We start from the raw sequence: 20,919 nt of genomic DNA, 5'->3' as shown, positions 1-20,919 counted from the left end.
ATGGCCCAAGTGCTTGGGCCCTGCACCTGCATGGGAGACCAGGAGGAAGCACCTGGCTCCTGGCTTTGGATCAGCGCAGCGCACCAGCCGCAACACACCAGCCATAGCGGCCACTTAGGGGGTGAACCAACGGAAAAGGAAGACCTTTCTGTCTCTCTCTTTCTCTCACTGTCTAACTCTGCCTGTCCAAAAAAAAAAAAAAAAAAAGCTAGAAAAACAACGATTTTCAATGAAAACACCAAAGCCTGATAGGCACACTCTTTCTGTTCTTCTCTCCCTTTCCTCCCAGCTGCAAATGAAGATATGGTATATGGAGGATATAGAGGAGCTACATTGAGATGATGAAAAGAAAGTAACATACTAAGGAATTTGTAGCATAAGGATCAAAGATTCTTGAACTTAGATGACATGCTGACACACGCAGTATTTCTCAAAGCAGGTTCAGGAATAAGATCATGCAGATGGAATGGTACACACAGGCAGCATTAAATAGTGTTGACATGCTCACACTAAAATTTAATCAATCATTATTAGTGGTTTTCTTTCTTTTCCTGGTTGAACTGACTGGCTTGTTAAATGCATAAATAGTCCAAGCTAATTACTGTTATCACCTTCACACTTCCCTGTAGAGTAAGGGAGTATTACACATTTTTTTCTCAAAATTTTATTCTTATTCTCAAATATCTTATTTTCATTTTTTTTAAATTTCAGATTATTACATAATACTTGTGTATTTTTAAGGGGTACAATGCAACTTTTCAACACATATACATACCTGCAAGTTTTATAGTTTTCTGATGGCTCACCATCCCCACACACAGGCTGTAAGTACCACATCCAAGCGAAGCAGGTGCATCGGTGTGAAGAGGCTGGGACCTGCACAAGTTCTCCTTCTCATCCTCCCTGACTGTGACCTAGTGACATTCAAATGCACCAATGAAATCCTCTCACACCTTTTCTTAGATGCTCTAATTGAGGCCCCCCAAAGGCACTTGTTCAGGGTCCCCTCTGTCACCTACTCACTTGGTTGAGTCTGCTCCCTTGTTCTTACTCTGGAGAGGTCCCCTGTACGGTGTGGCATGCCTTTTTCTCTTGGACCTGTGAATACAATAAATCCATTCATTTTATATGCTTCTAACTTCTGTAGTTGTGTTAGAGAGATACTTAAAGATCCCACAAGAGTGACTTGCTTTCCCATTTATGACACAAAGGACAATGTAAAGGTCCAATTTTAATAGAATGAAATGAAACACTAGAGAAGTGTTTTTAGTAATATGAAAAAATATAAAATAGATGACAAAGAAAAAACTGTTTTGAGAATCACTTCTTAACCGACTAGTCACAGCTAAGGGTGAACTAGAGTGAAAATTAAATTTTATATGATCCTATTGCCTATATTTTAATGTCCCTGTATTATGAGAGAAACACAAAAGAAACAGCAGCTCCTCCAGTCCTTTTTTTTTTAAATCTAAGATTTATCAATTCATTTGAAAGGCAGAGTGACCAACAAAGAGGGACAGAAACGGTGACAGATAATTTCTATCTGTCGATTCACTCCCCAATTGGCCACAACACCCAGGGTTGGTCTAGGCTAAAGCCAGAAGCCAGGAATTCCATCCCAGCTTCCTATATGGAAGTAAGGGCCCTAGTACCTGGGCCATCTTCTGCTGCTTTCCCAGGTGCATTAGCAGGGAGCTGGATCAGAAGTGGAACAGCCATGATTCTGTGCTCAATATGGGAGGCTGGTATCGCAGGCAGCAACTTAACTTGTTGTACCACAACACTGGCCCCACAGTTACTCCAATTATAAGAAAAATACTTTATCAAAAGTAATCTCACTTCCCAGTATTACAAAAAATGATATCCTTTTGTTCCCTAAAACTGGTTGTCTTTAGTAGTTCTTCCCATCCTTCTTTTCTCCTGCCTCACAAGGCTTCTGAAAATAAATGAACTGAAATACATTACTCATCTCTCCTGGTCTCTGTGTGGCTTTGTTATCTAATATCTAACCTTAGGCCCCTGTGGAGTCAGCAATCGTACCCCAATCAAATTTGATGAAACAGCCAAGAGATTTTTAGGGAAATACAAAAAACAAACAAACAAACAACAAAAATGTTAATTGCTAGCAGCAAGAACAATTATTCAACCTCCAGTTTTCCAGATGTGGGCAGTTTCTGTCCACACAGATAACATTTAAAATTTAATTTTAAGTTCTTTAAAAAAAAGAAATTTAATAAATTGTGGAAACTGATGACAATTTTATTTATTTGCAATGTCCTTTCCTTTAAAAATGAACCATTCTTCAAAAAGAGGAGGGAAATTACCAATAATTTATAAGGCACTGTGCCTCCTTTATGTTTCATGAATACTGTGAAGAGTGGTATCACTGTTGCTGAGACTGGGGCTCAGAGAAGTCACCTAGCCATTATATGATGAAGTTGGGACTGAGACTCAAACATGCTTGAACCTAACTTTTTGTTCCTATTTCTCTACAACTGGAATTGTGGCATCTTCATAGCTGTAGACCTTTTTTTTTTAAAGATTTATTTATTTATTTGAAAGTCAGAGTTACAAAGAGAGAGAAGGAGAGGCAGAGAGAGAGGTCTTCCATCCGCTGGTTCACTCCCCAGTTGGCCGCAATGGCCGGAGCTGCGCCAATCCGAAGCCAGGAGTTTCCCATGTGGGTGCAGGGGCCCAAGGACTTGGGCCATGTTCTACTGCTTTCCCAGGCCGTAATAGAGAGCTGGATCAGAAGCAGAGCAGCCGGGATACGAACCGGCGCCCATATGGGATGCCAGCACTGCAAGTGGCAGCTTTACCAGCTACACCAGAGCAGAGCACCGCCCCTATTGCTGTAGACTTTCACACAGTAAGCCACCAACACTTTTACTGACAGATTCACCATAGGGTTCTCCTAGAAGTGATCACTGATATGGGAATATTAGCTGCTTCTCCTCGGATTCCCTGGCTGACTGCCTCCATATGCAAGAAACCTGCACTATAAAGATGATACACAAAAGTATTAGTACACAGGGTTTTTATTCTCCAAAATACTCAAATGTGATTGAAGGAAGAGAATATAGAAATAGAACTATATCTCACCAGGTACTAATTAATAAATCAGAGACAGTCTGATGTCTTTTCTACTTTTCTCTTATTCTAAAGATAACAATTATACATTATGGGATAATCTCCTCTAATTCCACCCTTCCGTGTATTTTCTTTATCTCTTATTTTTCAGTGTACATATTTTTATATATTTAGATTTTAACTGAATCACATCTATATTTATTTTATATTCTGTTTTTGTTGAATATACTATGAGCATTTTACCATGACATTAAAATTATTTTAAAATATAAATTTAATGGCAGTATAATGTTCACAGTATTACTATTTATTATAATCTATGACTAGATATTTAGTTATTTCTACTAGTTTTACATTATAATAAATAATATTACATTGAACAATCTAGACAACAAATCTTAATTCATATCTTTACTTGCTGACTTAGGATAAATTCATTCAATAGAAATTGAGAATCATTTTGGAGACTCCTGTTTAATGACATTAAATGGAATAGAGATTCCTAAGCAGAATTGGGGCAAACTACTTTAGACACACAGACCTAGAGGCTAAAGTATCACATTATAGCTCCAATTCACTCATCCAATTGGTCTATGTTATTTGCTTCTTTGATTTCCCTATGTGTTTGAAGGTTTACTTTCTGATGGGTCCTAGTGCCAATTTTGCATTAAATTTTATTTATGAGGTTTTATAGTCTCCTTTTGTGAGATGTGGTTTGTTTGATATAGTTGGAAGTCTTTGCTATCTCCATGTTTATTACTTTATACATATAAGTAATCCAATTGCATCTGAGATTGCAAAGTGCCTTGAATCTGCAGGGGATCCTTCAAGTTCTAGCTGATGAGGGCCTCATATCTAGCATTCTTAGCGCCCACAAGAGGCAGAAAACAGTAATAGCTGAGACCAATGAGGACATCCGGATGCATGCCCAGATTGGAGTGTCAAGGCTTGACTCAAATTATCTGCTCTGATAGCCTAATAGAAGGAACTGAGAGCTGTTAGAATGATGGACAACAAATGGCTGCAGATGAGAATTAACAGTAAAACTAGTCTTCAAACAGTACTTTATACTTTGTGTGTCTGTATGGGTGCGAACTGTTGAAACCTTTACTTAGTATAGAGTTGATCTTCTGTATATAAAGATAATTAAAATGAATCTTAATGAAGAATGGGATGGGAGAGGGAGTAGGAAGTGGGATGGTTTTGAGGTGAGAGAGGACGGGTATGGGGGGAACAACAACTATAATCCAAAAGTTGTACTTATGAAATTTACATGTATTAAATAAAAGCTTTCTATAATAATAATAAAAAAAAAACAAATGGCTGTAGAGGGAACTTTGGGTGATGTGATTTTAAAATGGGTTAATGATGCTGAAAATTCATAGCCCTGTTAATGGACAACTTAATACATTATCCCTCTTAGTATTTTTTTTGTCTGTTCTACTTAATATGACTGGTTTAATTCTGTAATTATCACACAGTTATTCTTAAGTGTTGAAAATTAACTGAAATGTGATCCCTGTTAAACATAAGAGTGGGAATAAGAGAGGGAAGAGATGTATAATTTGGGGCATGCTCGGGCTGACTTGCCCCAATTGGTAGAGTTGGAAACATACCAGGGGATTCCAGTTCAATCCCATCAAGGTGGCATATACCAATGCCATCTCACTATTCCAAGTGATCAATTTCAGTTCACAATTGATCATAATGAAAGGACTAAGAGTCAAAGGGAGCACATAAACAAGTCTAGTACCTGCTAACACTAACCGATAGAATAAATAAAGGGGAGAGTGATCCAACATGGGAAGCGAGATACTCAGCAGACTCATAGAATGGCGGATGTCCTAAATAGCACTCTGGCCTCAGAATCAGCCCTAAAGGCACTCGGATCTGGCTGAAAAGCCCATGAGAGTATTTCAGGCATGGAAAGCCAAGACACTCTGGCAAAAAGATCTCTGTGAGTGAGATCCCAGTGGAAAGAACAGGTCTTCAAAGAGGGAGGTGCCTTTCTCTGAAGGGAGGAGAGAACCTCCACTTTGACTATGACCTTGTCTAAACAAGATAAGAGTCGGAGAACTCAAGGGGCTTCCATAGCCTTGGAAACTCATGACTGGTGCATAGGGAGATTACTGATGCCATAAACAGGAGTGTCAATTTGTAAAGTCAACAACAGGAGTCACTGTGCACTTACTCCTCATGTAGGATCTCTATCCTTAATGTGCTGTACATTGAGGCTTAATGCTATAACGAGTACTCAAACAGTATATTTCACTTTGTGTTTCTATGGGGGTGCAAACAATTGAAATCTTTACTTAATGTACACTAAACTGATCTTCTGTAAAAAAAAAAAAAAAAAAAAAAAAAGAAATTATCAATTCCCAACTTGACTCTCACTGGGATTAAACATGACAATAGGTCTGATCTGATTTCATCATCATTTAAAAAAAAATCATCTATTATTTTTCACTTTATGATTCTGTGTGGGAGCAAACTGTTGAAATCCTTACTTAAGGTATACTAAGCTGATCTTCTGTATATTAAGATAATCGAAAATGAATCTTGATGTGAATGGAAGGGGAGAGGGAGTGGGAAAGGGGAGGGTTGTGGGTGGGAGGGACGGTATGGGGGGGGAGCCATTGTAACCCATGAGTCGTACTTTGGAAATTTATATTCATTAAATAAAAGATAAAAAAAATGATGCTGAAACTTTTGTGGAAAAAATGATTCAGATAAGCTAGTCTTAAGATAACACAATGTTTATTCCTGTGATGTCATTAGGAATAATAATTTGGCATCATAGGGCAGTATAGTCTCCTAAGCTTCTCTATGCCAGACTGATCTCTATCTCACTACATTATTTTATGGACCAAATGGATTTTCAAGGTGTGTTCAGATATTAGTAAGAACATATATTATCAAATTGCTTGTTATTAATGTACAGATTTACATTTCCATCATAATATATAATAGTGCCCATGATGTTGTATCCTAACCAACATTGAATATAGTCTTGTAAAAACTTTTGTTATACATTAGTTGTTTCCATGGAGTTCTGTGGTTCAGGCTACTGGAGGAAGCCTAGGATAACAGAAACATAATCCTGGTTAAAATTGGTCAGCAGGCCGGTGCCGTGGCTCACTTGGCTAATCCTCTGCCTGCGGTGCCGGCACCCGGGGTTCTAGTCCCGGTTGGGGCGCCGGGTACTAGTCCTGGTTGCTCCTCTTCCAGTCCAGCTCTCTGCAGCGGAGGATGGCCCAAGTGCTTGGGTGCCTGCACCCACATGGGAAACCAGGAGGAAGTGCCTGGCTCCTGGCTTTGGATCGGCGCAGCACCGGCTGTAGCGGCCATTAGGGGAGTGAACCAACAGAAAGGAAGACCTCTCTCTTTCTCTCTCTCTCTTATTGTCTAACTCTGCCTGGCAAAAAAAAAAAAAAAAAAATTGACCAGCAAAGATGAGAGGTGCTGGCAAGGATAAGCCTTGGTTGAAAACAGAGGAAAATTTGACAATGGGCAAGGTTAAGTCACATTAATGGGATAGGTTAAGTTTAAAATAAACTTGGATTGCTTGTGGGACATCCACGTAGTGATATTTAGTCACTGAGCATCAATTGTGGCACTCAGTAGCAAGACATAAGATGTAAATAGAATACTCGAGTATTAATACATGATAGGAAAATCAGGGATGTAGGCGCTTTGTCCAAGAAAAATTCAAAATGGGGAGGAGTTGAATATGGAATCACTGGGAATATCAGCTTCATGGAGGGTGAAAATGAAGAATAAAGGCATTTTTTTAATGAATGGCCAAAGAGGTAGAACTAAAACTCAGATTGTAGTGTCTTTGAAGCTAAGCCAGGAGACTTTCAGAAAGAAGAAAATAGTCAGCATCTCCCAGAGAAAGAAGATAAAATGTGTTTCTCAAAATATCTGAGACTGGGTAATTTGTAAACAACAGAAATGTATTTTTCACAGTTCGAGACTGGGAAGCCCATGATCAAAGCACCAAGTTTGGGTTACCAGGTGAGGGCTGTTCTCTGCTTCCAATATGGCACCTATTGCTGTATCCTCTGTGGGGAATGAATGCTGTGTCCACACATAGTGGAAGGTGGGCAAGCCTGAGAACACTGAATGAGACCTCCTTTACAAGGGCCTATAATTCCATTCATGAGGACCACAGCCTTCATGACATATCACCTCTTAAAGATCAGATCCCTTAATACCATCACATTGGCCATTAACTTTCTTTTTTTTATTTGACAGACAGAGTTAGACAGTGAGGGAGAGAGGCAGAGAGAAAGGTCTTCCTTCCGTTGGTTCACCACCCAAATGGCCGCCACGGCTGGAGCTATGCCCATCCAAAGCCAGGAGCCAGGTACTTCCTCCGGTCTCCCACGCGGGTGCAGGCGCCCAATCACTTGGGCCATCCTCCACTGCCTTCCCGGGCCACAGCAGAGAGCCAGACCAGAAGAGGAGCAACTGGGATTAGAACCCGGCACCCATATGGGATGCCGGCGCCACAGGCGGAGGTTAACCAAGTGAGCCACGGTGCCGGCCCTGGCCATTAACTTTTAATAACTTTTAAAATTCTTGGTGGGTACACATTCAAACCTTAGCAGATGGAGCTTTGATGACAATAGTTAGTATTTAGTAAACAATGAATGCCCTCATCCTGCCTTGCCTTCAGGTTCAAGCCAATGCCAATAACTCTTAATGTAGCTTTGGTGGGGATAGGTAGACCTTTGGTTTGGGCTTGAGGTGTAAATAGAATTTCCTATGCTTCATTTCTTCTCCTTCCCTGTTCTGGGTCAAATTTAAAGCTTAGGATCTTATCTATCTCTGGCTGGCTGGATGAGTGAAAGATGTTAACGTGAACAAGATCTTATGGGACCTCATAAAAGACGACTCTGAGATTACTTATCCATCAAGCCACATGGAGTGGAAGAACTCATTAGGAAGACCTTGTCCCTGTGGGATGCAAAGGGACCTTTGGTCCTTGAAGCAACTCCTCCTAGGCATGCGAACAGGTCTTGAAGACTAGGAACAAAGGCTGTGTGTAGCATCTCTTGCCCACTTATTAGGATGATCAGATTCCTTCTGCTCTCAAGGAACTTGACGTAAGTACAGTTCAGACAATAGCATTCATAAAGTTATCTTCTAAGAATATATCCTGTTATCCATGAGGACACATTCCAGAGCAGTATTGTTCAACTGAGTTGTTTTTTTTAACAAAGGCATCTTAAAAAAAAAAAAAAAGGCTTATTTTATTTATTTGAATGAGTTAGAGACAGACAGAGAGAGAGAGAGAGAGAGAGAGAGAGAGGTTTTCCATCCACTGGTTCACTCTTCAGTCAGCCACAATAACTGGAGCTGTGCTGACCCAAAGCTAGAAGCCAGGAGCTTCCTCTAGGCCTCCCATTCAGAGGCCCAAGGACCTGGGCCATTTTCTAGTGCTTTCCCAGGCCATAGCAGAGAGATGGATTGGAGGAGGAGCAGCCAGGACTTGAACCAGCACCCATATGGGATGCCGGCATGGCAGGTAGCGGCCTCACGGCTATGCCACAGCACCGGCCCTTCAAATTTCTATTGAAAACTCTGCTCTTCTCTATAGTTGATCCAGGCACTATAGTTTTGGCATCCATGGAGCAGAAAGTTTTCTCCAGCATAATATTTCAATCAGAATTGTATAAGATGAACCAATTGAAATAGTTATAGTGTTGGTTACCATTTCTGCTGTTAAATGTTGGTTTGCTTCAATTAGGGCACAAACAAGATTAATTTTTTTCCTCAGATTGATGTGGATTATCTGTTGTTGAAGGACTCATCTTCAACACCATCCTGTCCCTTCTTAAAATGAATTATCCATTTGTAAACTGTTTTTTTTTTTTTTTTTTGACAGGCAGAGTGGATAGTGAGAGAGAGAGACAGAGAGAAAGGTCTTCCTTTTGCCGTTGGTTCACCCTCCAATGGCTGTGACGGCTGGCACGCTGCTCAGAAGGCAGGAGCCAGGTACTTATCCTGGTCTCCCATGTGGTGCAGGGCCCAAGCACTTGGGCCATCCTCCACTGCACTCCCTGGCCACAGCAGAGAGCTAGACTGGAAGAGGGGCAACCGGGACAGAATCCGGTGCCCCGACTGGGACTAGAATCCGGTGTGCCGGCGCTGCTAGGTGTAGGATTAGCCTATTGAGCAGCAGCGCCGGCTAAACCACTCTTTTTTAAAGGTGGAGGCATTGTACCCATAACCCATAAGTTATCAAAGATTTCATCATTTGTATACCCAAGCTTTACCATCAATTGGATATTCTTGCTTCAATTTGAGCAGCATGCAAGTTGCATTTTTAGGGGCTCTTTTCCAACTGGCATCATACCCTTCTTAGTGTCTCCAACTACATTCCATTAAGACATGCTGTAACAAGTTAGTGTCAGTTTATTTTAGTGAAAAGAAAAGTGTGTTTTCCATTAATTTTTTGAAGACTCCTCATATAAGTCTCAGTGAAAAGTAGCCTTAACTGTAGGAGTTAGCTCTTCCCTAAAGGCCTTTGCATGATCTCACCTGAATGACCAAGGTTATTATCAGGACTCTTACTGGCTGTCTTATGTTAGAATTCCAATGTCTCCCCAGCACTGTGAATCTGCAGAATCTCCAGCCAGCTCCATAGGGTCTGCCCATCTGCACATATAACTCAGTGTTTGGCTTGTGATTCAAGAGGACTCCTTTGCAGATTTCTGGGTCTTCCTTTCTGTGTAGCTTCCCCTTCCCCCAACACCTTACATTCCACCTCTCTCAACATCTCTGAATCTTAGTTTCTGTTTTCACCACTTTGGTTGCTTTTCTCTTTGCCATGTTTTGGAAATGACCCCTAAACAGGAAGTCAGGGAGAAGATGAAGTTTGCTTTGTGTGTTTCCTTTTTCCTCAAAAAGCTTCAGAAAGCTTCAGCCTACGGGGTCTGATGTTTAACGACTGAGAGTTGCTTCATACATTTATCCAGTTTTGTACTTGTTTGCTATAGAAAGATGAACCCATACCTACTACTCCATTATAGCTGGAACCAAAATTCTGACTGAATTTTTTCTCTTCTAACTTCATGCCTTCAGTGCATAAATAATAGAATTTAACCCAGCCTTTCAAAAGAAACAATTTTTTATGGTGTTATTGATTCTACATGTCTCCCTCAGTGTTTAGTGATCACAATAGGAAAAAGTGACAGGTTTTAACTGTGAGTGAGTAATGTAAGCACAGCATAAATGGTATAAGGTTGACTTCTCACTGTAAGATGAGGTATGGGTCAAAAATCATTTTGTATCTGGATTAATCCAGGACAGGTTTGGACTGGCTTGATGGCTACCCAAAGACTCCAGAAAAACAGTTCTCAATTTAGGAATGAAAAGAAGGTTCTGCAAGAGTAGATACACACAGTGATGAATATGTTTTATTATTTTTAATACTTAGCTAAGTGAAACAATTATTGGTATCAGAAAGCTTCAAGAGATTATGAAAGGGGCCACCGCTGAGGCATAGTGGGCTAAGTTTGTGTTCTGGCTGCGCCTCTACCAATCCAGCTCTCTGCTTATGGCCTGGGAATGCAGTGAAAGATGACTCAAGTACACCAGTGTGAGAGACCCAGAGGAAGTTCCTGGGTCTTGGCTTTGGATTGGCCCAGCTCTGACTATTGCAGCTGTTTGGGAGAGTGAACCAGTGGATGGAAGATCTTTCTCTCTGTCTCTCCCTTTATCTGTCTATAATTCTACCTCTCAAATAAGTAAAATATTTAAAAAGAGAGATATTATGAAAAACAATGTGTAAGACAAAAGATGGCTTATCCAAATTCTAATATGTACTGTGGGTAGATGTAGCACTAGGCTCCTTTTCCAAAAGCTACAGAGTCTTCTGAGTCTGCGCTTCTCTGACCCCTACAGATCCTGGTTTTGTCTTTCTTGGGTATTGAGAACCTCACACTTGATGATCTCCCAACATAGGAATTCTGGGGTCAGCTAACTCGTGTTCAAGTCCCAGTTGCCTTGACAAGTTACCCTCTTTGGGCCTCAGTTCCTCACCTGTTATAAGGCAGGAAGTACTGATCTATCGATATCTTCTATGTCAATATCTTCAATATCTGCTGTGGCACAGTGGCTTAATCCTCTGCCTGCAGCACTGGCATCCCATATGGGTGCCGGTTCTAGTCCCAGCTGCTCCTCTTCTGATCCAGCTCTCTGCTATGGCCTGGGATAACAGAAGATGGCCCAGGTCCTTGGGCTCCTGCACCCACGTGGGAGACCTGGAGGAAGCTCCTGGCTCCTGGCTTCAGATCAATGCAGCTCTGTCCATTGCGGCCATCTGGGGAGAGAACCAGTGGAAGACCTCTCTCTCTATCTCTACCTCTCTCTGTAACTCTATCTTTGAAAAAAAAAAATAATTCTTTTTAAAAAAATATCTCTACCCTATCAAGCTATTGGTACTAAAGACCTGTCACTTTTTAGAAACAGTTCTTGAGCCAGTGAGAAAGGGATGCCTAAAGGCCAGCACCCCAGGTTCTAGTCCCGGTTGGGGCACCGGATTCTGTCCCGGTTGCTCCTCTTCCAGTCCAGCTCTCTGCTGTGGCCCGAGAGGACAGTGGAGGATGGCCCAAGTGCTTGGGCCCTGCACCCGCATGGGAGACCAGGAGGAAGCACCTGGCTCCTGGCTTTGAATTGGCACAGCGCACCGGCCGTAGTGGCCATTTGGGGGGTGAACCAATGGAAAAGGAAGATCTTTCTCTCTGTCTCTCTCTCTAACTCTGCCTTTAAAAAAAAAAGAGGGGGATAGAAGCTGACTTCCAGCGTATATATCTGCTGTGGTCAGGAGTAAGTAGTAAACCATTTTGTCCCTTGTGAACATTGACCTACCAGATTGCTCTTATTCCTTGACTGTGCCTCACTGTGTATTATTCCCAGGGTTATGAATAGCTGTTTCCTCTGTTAAGAATATTCTTATCTCTCCTCTAATTATCATCCCCTAATTTCATTTCCTGATTGACTCCTACTCTTTCCTCAGATCTCAGCCTAAATATCTCTTTCCCAGGGATACTCTCCCTCATTTAACCTAGGTTCAACTCCCTTTTGTAGTAAGTTTTCATAAAAAGCTGAACTCCTAATATAACAAGCAGCACAAGTGAAGTTACTTGTTTAATGTCTGTTTCCCCTGCTACATGATAAACTCTATGAGGGCAGAAATCAAGCCAGGGATCTCAAAGACCTAACTCTGAAACTCAGTAGATACTCAATAATCCATTGCTGATTTGAATTGCTAACTTCAGTGGTGATGTACACCTGTGGGTATATAGGGCACAGGAGGACATGATATGGGGAAGTGAGAAGGCTGGGTTGGAGATTTAAGATGGGGGTACCACAAAAAGATTTTTTTAACACCATATATTGTTACACTAAAAACTCCACACATAGAAGGAGTTAACAAGCAGCATGGAGACTGAAGAACTCAGAGTTGAATAGGTACAAATTTCCTTACATGACCTTTGCTAAGTAGGAGATACAACAGAAAAGTCAGTGTCACAAAACAAGCTTTGCTCTTCTGTGGTTGGTATAAAAATATGGAAACTGAAAATATTTTAATCCTGGCCATTGTCCATTTTGGCCAGGACCCTAGAGAAGTCATTTTGCATGCTCAATATCTTCCTTTCCTCTTTGGTGAAAAATCAGGAGGCAGATACTGTGTTTTGTGGTAGTACTAGATGTCTTGTTTTTACATTGAGAAGGTAAAAGACATAGTTCTTCTTTAAGTGTAGAGAAATAAATGCGACAACCAACTTTTTTTTTTTAAAGATTTATTTATTTATTTGAAAGTCAGAGTTACACAGAGAGAGAAGAGGCAGAGAGAAGTCTTCCATCTGATGGTTCACTCCCCAGATGGCTGCAATGGCTGGAGCTGCGCCGATCCGAAGCCAGGAGCCAGGAGCTTCTTCCAGGTCTCCCACATGGATGCAGGGGCCCAAGAATTTGGGCCATCTTCTACTGCTTTCCAAGTCCATAGCAGAGAGCTGGATTGGAAGAGGAGCAGCCGGGAGTAGAACTGGCGTCCATATGGGATGCTGGCACTTCAAGCCAGGGTGTTAACCCACTGCGCCACAGCGCCGGCCCGACAACCAACTTCTTGATTCTAAAGAAGTCATTCTCAGGCCAGTAGTTGGCAAACTGCTTAAGATGCCCACATCCCACATTTGAGAACCTGTGTTCAATTTTGAGCTCTGACTCCTGATTCCAGCTTCCTGTTAAGGCACTGGGAGACAGCAGTGACGGCTAATGTAATTGGATTCCTGCCATCCACATGGGAGACCTGGGTTGAGTTCCCAGCTACTGGCATCAGCCTCTTAGCGATTGTAGACATATGGGGAATGAACCAGTGGATGAGAATGCATTTGCATGCTTTCTTGCTCTTTCTCTCTCTCCTCAAATAAATAAAAAGAAATCTTCAACATCAACATGAGATGATCAAGAAGAAGAGACAGTTGACACCAGGTTTGAAAAATCTGGACAATTTACCACAATAGTTCAGAAAATTTATAGGTAAATTGCTTTATTTTTAATGTTTATAGACTATAACCTAAATATATGTGTATGCATGTATCTGTTTAAGTATTACCTAAAGACTTACACACACACACACACACACACAAGCAAATATGGAAAAGTACTTTTAAATGATGAGACGAAGGAGATATATATATACACACACACACATATGCTTCTTTATTATAGTAATTTTTGATAGACTTGAAATTTTGCAATTAAAAATATCACCATGATTAATCAAAGCAGGATATTTTAAAATATTCTATTTAGTCCATCTGGGGGCTTATAGAAGCTTCACTACTGACCCCTATGTTCTTCCCCAAGATTCTCTCTACCCAATAGAATGCACGGAAGGGATCTACCTACACATTCCCCAGTGACTACCACCCCCCTGGCTCCCCCTCACACATCTGGCTAGTGCTGCCGAGAATTCGGAGCTAGTCCACTGCTCAAATCCCAGTGCCAAAGCAGGTTATCCACCATCATTCTCCTGGAGGGTTTCATGTGCACTGAAGTTTTAAATATAATCTTCCTTGGAGCTGAAGTTTGAGCCAGATAAAGCCTCCCAAGGTCTTTTTGCGTTACTGGCATTATGAATTTGGGTGCTAAGGAGTGTGGGTTTGGAGTCTGGAGTATGTATTACAACTACTGACTACTCAAATTTTTGAAACTGGCACATTGCTTATGTTATGCTCTGCTTTGCTTTTTTTTTTTCTGTCTCCTAAAAGAGCTGTACCCGGCAAAGTTGCTGGTGGCAGCATTCCCGGAAGCTCCCTGCTCCAGATGATGTTAGACCTCATGTGATCCAAGCACCACATGTTCAGAAACATTACATCATTCCAGGATGTGAGTCCTTCTAATGCACATCTTGCTATTACTGTCAGCTGCTGCTATGGGCAGCAAGTACAACTTCAGGTGAGGCAGTTTCACAGGCCAACAGCTAATGCTAGGCAGACATTAGACTCACCCAGGGGTCAGATTACCCCTACCAAAATTCAGTGAATTTGAGGGAAGGTACACACCATATTAAACATACATAAAACATTCCACAACTGAAGATCAGGAATGAAAGGAAGATGGCTTTTCCTTGGCACAATGCAGTAGCATGTGGTTTGTGTTTTACTGAGTCAGAGATTTTGGTATGTTAGGTATGGATTATGTGGGCAAAGTTGCTGTGAATGTTGCCTGGTGATTGGCTGAAGGAAACTTGAGTATACACTCACATAGGTAGCAGAATGGGAAAAGAAGCCTATCAAGTGGAATTTAAAAGATGACAAAGCCTATTTTAATGACATTCATAATCTCCAAAATAATCATAGAGGCAAAATCTTAGGGGTGGAGGGAACAGATGAATAGTCAATACCTATCAGTAAGGACAATTATAACAATATCAATAAAAATAGCAGCCACTTATGGAGTTCTTACCATGAGGCAAACAAATTCAATACTAAGCAAATTCATGTCCCAGCTTTGCTAACTGTAAGACGGAGTGATTTTTTTTTTTTGACAGGTAGAGTTATAGACAGTGAGAGAATGAGACAGAGACAAAGGTCTTTGTTCTGTTGGTTCACTCCCCAAATGGCCTCCACGGCCGGCACTGTGCCAATCTGAAGCCAGGAGCCAAGTGCTTCCTCCTGGTCTCCCATGCGGGTACAGGGGCCCAAGCACTTTGGCCATCCTCCACTGCCCTCTCGGGCCACAGCAGAGAGCGAGCTGGACTGGAAGAGGAGCAACCAGGACCAGAACCCGGCACCCATATGGGGTGCTGGCGCCACAGGCGGAGGATTAACCTACTGTGCCAAGGTGCTGGCCCAAGACGGAGTGATCTTAACATTGTGTTTTAAAGGCATCCATTAAAAGAACAGGTCTTCAAAGAGGGAGGTGCCTTTCTCTGAAGGGAGGAGAGAACCTCCACTTTGACTATGACCGTGTCTAAACAAGATAAGAGTCGGAGAACTCAAGGGGCTTCCATAGCCTTGGAAACTCATAACTGGTGCATGGGGAGATTACTGATGCCATAAACAGGAGTGTCAATTTGTAAAGTCAACAACAGGAGTCACTGTGCACTTACTCCTCATGTAGGATCTCTATCCTTAATGTGCTGTACATTGAGGCTTAATGCTATAACGAGTACTCAAACAGTATATTTCACTTTGTGTTTCTATGGGGGTGCAAACAATTGAAATCTTTACTTAATGTACACTAAACTGATCTTCTGTAAAAAAAAAAAAAAAAAAAAAAAGAAATTATCAATTCCCAACTTGACTCTCACTGGGATTAAACATGACAATAGGTCTGATCTGATTTCTCATCATTTAAAAAAAATCATCTATTATTTTTCACTTTATGTTTCTGTGTGGGAGCAAACTGTTGAAATACTTACTTAAGGTATACTAAGCTGATCTTCTGTATATTAAGATAATCGAAAATGAATCTTGATGTGAATGAAAGGGGAGAGGGAGTGGGAAAGGGGAGGGTTGTGGGTGGGAGGGACGGTATGGGGGGGAAGCCATTGTAACACATGAGTCGTACTTTGGAAATTTATATTCATTAAATAAAAGATAAAAAAAAAAAAACCAGTAGATATAGGATTTGGTGCTATGCACAGATCCAGGCATCCGCTGCAGATCCTTAATGTCCTCCCTGAAGATAAGCGAGGACTGCAAAAAAAAAAAAAATAAAAAAAAAAAATAAAGGCATCCATTAGAGTCTAGTTGACTGTTTCCACCTACCTGGCAATTCTGAACTCTACTGGATCACTTTCTTGCTATCCAGAACAACTCAAATGCATCTGTGTTTGGATCAGTGCTTCATGAAGACAAGCTCAGGCCCAGGAAAGATGGCTTCAGACAGTTATGGGGGTCTTAGCAGTCTACTGGCACCTTATCAACAAGGGAAGCCTGAGGAAAGCAGGGAACAATTAGTCTCACTTGAGTTTACCAGGAGCTTCAACGGACATGACCTTGGTTTCAGTCTTTAACTCCTCTGAGCAACGGTCCTTCTGTGTTGATGCCATCTACACAGCCTCATGTAGTGCCCACCTTCTGTCATGTTCATCTTGCATCCCTACCTCTTGTCTGTAAGCTCTTCCCCTAAACTAACTCCCTTCCTCCCTTCCCTCAACCACTCCCACATGTTATCTAACTCAGTCTTCTCCAGGGGTCCAGGAAGTATTTGCTCCCTTCTTAGTTCACCCTCCTTGCTTCCTCGACTAGTTAAGGCCTTGGGGGAAGTCATTTGCCTACCGCCTAGGCCTGGTCACATAGCAACCCTCACTTCCTACAGCCCAGGAGGCTGATGTATCACTGGGAGCAGGGGCTACAGAGGTGAAAATGTGAGGAAAGCTCTTTCCTCTCAGTCCCTGAAGAACAGAGTTGCTGCTTCATGATAGTTCATATTGCAGAAGAAAGCGTTTGCTCTTCCTGGCATATCTAAGACTCAGCTCTAAGGATAACAAATAATTTGCCAAGAAGGGCAGGGCTATTTTTTGGTGCCAGCAGAGAGTGTTCTATTTAAAAGACACTTAGTGATTACTACATCCAGACTTGCCCTAAGGACTGATGAAAAAACAGTGGGGTTAAATGCAGTATCTTTTTGGTACAAGAAGGTTTAGATTGATGTGGCATTCATAGAGGGTTCACTTGAGTTGTTCATCGGTGATAATGTCAATCTAGAGCCAAAAGGTATCTCAGGGTCATGTCTTTCAAGTGTCATTTTTTTTTTTAAGATTTATTTTATTTATTTATTTGAAAGTCAGAGTTACACAGAGAGAGGAGAGGCAGAGAGAGAGGTCTTCCATCTGCTGGTTCACTCCTCAATTGGCCGCAACGGCCGGAGCTGCGACAATCCGAAGCCAGGAGCCAGGAGCTTCTTCCAGGTCTCCCATGTGGGTGCAGGGGCCCAAGGACTTGGGCCATCTTCTAGTGTTTTCCCAGGCCATAGAAGAGAGCTGGATCTGAAGAGGAGCAGCCGGGACTAGAACCGGCGCCCATATGGGATGCCGGTGCTTCAGGCCAGGGCGTTAACCCGCTGAGCCACAGCGCCGGCCCCATCAAGTGTCTTTTTTTAAATTTGATAAACTTGGGCCAGAGAAGTTTAATGACTTACCTGGAAGTCTCCCAATAAAGAAGGATGGAGTTGGGACTGAAGCATTCTCCTAAGGTTCAGTCCAGTATTCATTTCATTATCCTATGCCGCCTTCCAGAGCCAATATGGATGTGCCACATTGTTTGACACCACTTAAGGGCTTGGTTAACAAAACAGCTGGGTGTTTTTGGAGGTAGTGCTTGTGCCATAGATGGAAAAGAATTAAATGAGCCACATGACCTGTGCTCTTGGCATCACTAGCAACATGTTTTTCATGGCTGAGTTGGCCAAGACAAGAGTGAGGAAATACAGAAAGTTAAGCACTACTCACTCATTAGACTGCCATTGAAAGATTGATTCTTAGCCGGCACCGCGGCTCAACAGGCTAATCCTCCGCCTTGCGGTGCTGGCACACCGGGTTCTAGTCCCAGTTGGGGCGCCGGATTCTGTCCCAGTTGCCCCTCTTCCAGGCCAGCTCTCTGCTATGGCCCGGGAATGCAGTGGAGGATGGCCCAAGTGCTTGGGCCCTGCACCCCATGGGAGACCAGGAGAAGCACCTGGCTCCTGCCTTCGGATCAGCGCGGCCATTGGAGGGTGAACCAATGGCAAAGGAAGACCTTTCTCTCTGTCTCTCTCTCTCTCTTTCACTGTCCACTCTGTCAAAAAAAAAAAAAAAAAAAAAAAGATTGACTCTTGACTCAAACCTTAAGTCACAGACACAGTGATAGTACCTTACACCCATAGTGACCACAGTCAATGTTTTTACTTAAAAAAACAAACAAACAAACAAAAAAACAAAAAAACAAGGTACTGGGGGTAAGTTTTAATAGCCCCTATAATTATGAGTCAAAATTCTTCATCATAAGATGGTCCAAGGGGCCAGTGCTGTGGTGCAGTGGGTTAATGCCTTGGCCTGAAACGCTGGCATCCCATATGGGCGCTGGTTCAAGACCCGGCTGCTCCACTTCCTGTCCCGCTCTCTGCTGTGGCCCAGGATAGCAGTAGAAGATGGCCCAATTCCTTGGGCCCTGCACCCGTGTGGGAGACCCAGAAGAAGCTCCTGGCTCCTGGCTCCAGAACGGCGCAGCTCCGGCCGTTGTGGCCATCTGGGGAGTGAACCATCAGACGGAAGACCTCTCTCTCTCTCTCTCTGCCTCTCTTCTCTCTGTGTAACTCTGACTTTCAAATAAATAAATAAACCTTTAAAAAAAAAAAAAAGATGGTCCAAGTATTTGGGCCCCTGCCACTCACTTAGGAAACCTAGATGGAGTTCCTGGCTACTGGCTTCTATTTGGCTGTTGCAACCATTTGGGGAGTGAACTAGCAAATGGAAGATTTCTCTCTCTCTCTCCCCCTATGCCCCCCAACCCTGGTAAATAATTAAATAACTAACTAAAAAAAGAGAGGCCCATGTTATAGTGAAGCAGATTAAGTCTCTGCCTGGGATGCAGGCATTTGAGTACAGGCTCAAGTCTCCGATGTTCTAGTTCTAATCCAGCTCTCTGCTAATGTGCCTTGGAAAGCAGCAGAAGGTGGCCCAAGTACCTGGGCACCTGTCACCCTCATGGGAGACCTGGATGGAATTCCAGGCTCCTGGTTTTGGCCTGGGCCACCTGGATATTGCAGTTATTTGGGGGAATGAATCAGCAGATCGAAGATATTTCTCTCTCTCACCCCCTCCCTGTCTCTCTTTCAAATAAGTAAATCTTAAAAAAATTCTTCATTGTGAATGACAAAATTCTAATTATTCTATTATCTTTTCATAAAAAAATTTTAGAAGCCTAAATGTAGTTACAAGAGTGAGAAGATGGAGGGGGAGAAGAGAGAAAAGAAGTTCATCAGGCAACAGCTGTGGGCAAAACCAACCAAAATATTTCTGAATGTATGTTGAAGCCTTGACTTAAATCCCACCATGGCTTACCACCAGAACAACAATGCCCTGTTTACATATGAACTTTCCAAAATGTTAACTCCAACTAATCCAGAAATAACAGCTACCTTTCCTTATGGACTGTTCTATCCCAAAGCTTTCCTTGCTTCATGTTATCCTGCCTCTCTTAGCTATAGCCAATGCAAGTTCAATGTAAGCAGTGCTTTCCTTTCCAAATGGTATAAAATGCTCTTATCTCAAGGTCCAGCAGGTACTTTTCCTACTGCTTGCTAGCTTTGCTGCTGTTAGTTTCAAAAAACTTTCCCCAAAACCTGTTCCTCTTTCTAGCTAGCATCTCTAATGGCTCGGGTAACCCTTTTGTGGGGGCTGGTGCTTGGCTTAGCAGTGCCAGTTGAAGTCCTGGCTGTTCCACTTCCAAACCAGTTCCTTGCTAATGTAGCTGAGAAACCAGTGGAAGATGATCCAAGTGCTTGGGTCCCTGCCACCCATGTGGGAAACCAAGATGGAATCCTTGGTTCCTGGCTTCCACTTGGGTTAACCCCAGCTTATTGCAGTCATTTGCGGAGTGAACCAACAGATGGAAGATATCTCCCTCTCTTTCACTCTTTCTCTGTAACTCTCCCCTTTAAATTTATTAATTAAAAAAAAAAAAAAAAACCTTTTGTTTCAGAGATTCCCATGGCCTCAAGAGATTGGTTTGACACTTTAAACAAACAAACAAAAAAAGAAACGGGGAGGGAGGGAGAGTAGGGATTTGAGAGGCTCGTGTAGCTAGGCGTAGAAATTTAGGCTAACTTGAAAAACCTGAGAAGAGCTCCAGGATGAACCAATCAAGATTCAATACTGCACCTGGCCTCTCTCTCAGGGTCTCCACTTACTTCTCTTATTCACTCCTATTTCAAAGATGACCGTTCAATCTCTAATTTCCTATCCTTGTTGCACCAAGGTCCCTGGGACAGGACCAAGCTTTAAACTCAGAAATCCCTGGGAAGCACTCTAACAGGCCCAGCTGCATCAGGAAGAGGAGCAGGAATGTGGAACTGTTTAGCCAGACCTGTCACTGGCCCAGCCTCTGTGAGTAGGGGAGGGGAGGGAGAGTAGTTACTGGAATAGGGGTGATGGAAAGCTTGCTTAAATGACAAAAAGACACCAGCAAGCACATCCACTACATCTTACTTTCCACAAGGGATGGAATTTAGCACAACTTCCATTACCTCATGCTCCTACTCCCTCCAGCCCACATGCATACATGTGGACCATTAATAAATAAAGCTGGATGATGACATTGGCAG

At 42.4% G+C, this 20,919-nt stretch overlaps 1 long non-coding RNA gene across 1 annotated transcript in view; it reads right to left on the bottom strand.

The window, feature by feature from the left end:
- Nucleotides 1–20,919, bottom strand: part of LOC103350966 (uncharacterized) — an 83,279-nt gene that overhangs the window by 42,354 nt on the left and 20,006 nt on the right. The window contains exons 2-4 of the long non-coding RNA XR_016219660.1: nucleotides 16,383–16,550; nucleotides 1,024–1,098; nucleotides 776–914 (exon numbers count right to left, since the gene is read on the bottom strand). This is a non-coding gene — a long non-coding RNA (uncharacterized LOC103350966). The remainder of the gene's footprint in view (nucleotides 1–775; nucleotides 915–1,023; nucleotides 1,099–16,382; nucleotides 16,551–20,919) is intronic.

Source organism: Oryctolagus cuniculus, chromosome 13 (assembly GCF_051225735.1).
Source record: "Oryctolagus cuniculus isolate XC-2025 breed Fujian yellow rabbit chromosome 13, ASM5122573v1, whole genome shotgun sequence".
In the NCBI taxonomy this organism is placed as follows: domain Eukaryota; kingdom Metazoa; phylum Chordata; class Mammalia; order Lagomorpha; family Leporidae; genus Oryctolagus; species Oryctolagus cuniculus.
Note: the sequence above shows the minus strand (reverse complement) of the source record. Positions and strands in the feature narration are given on the sequence as shown.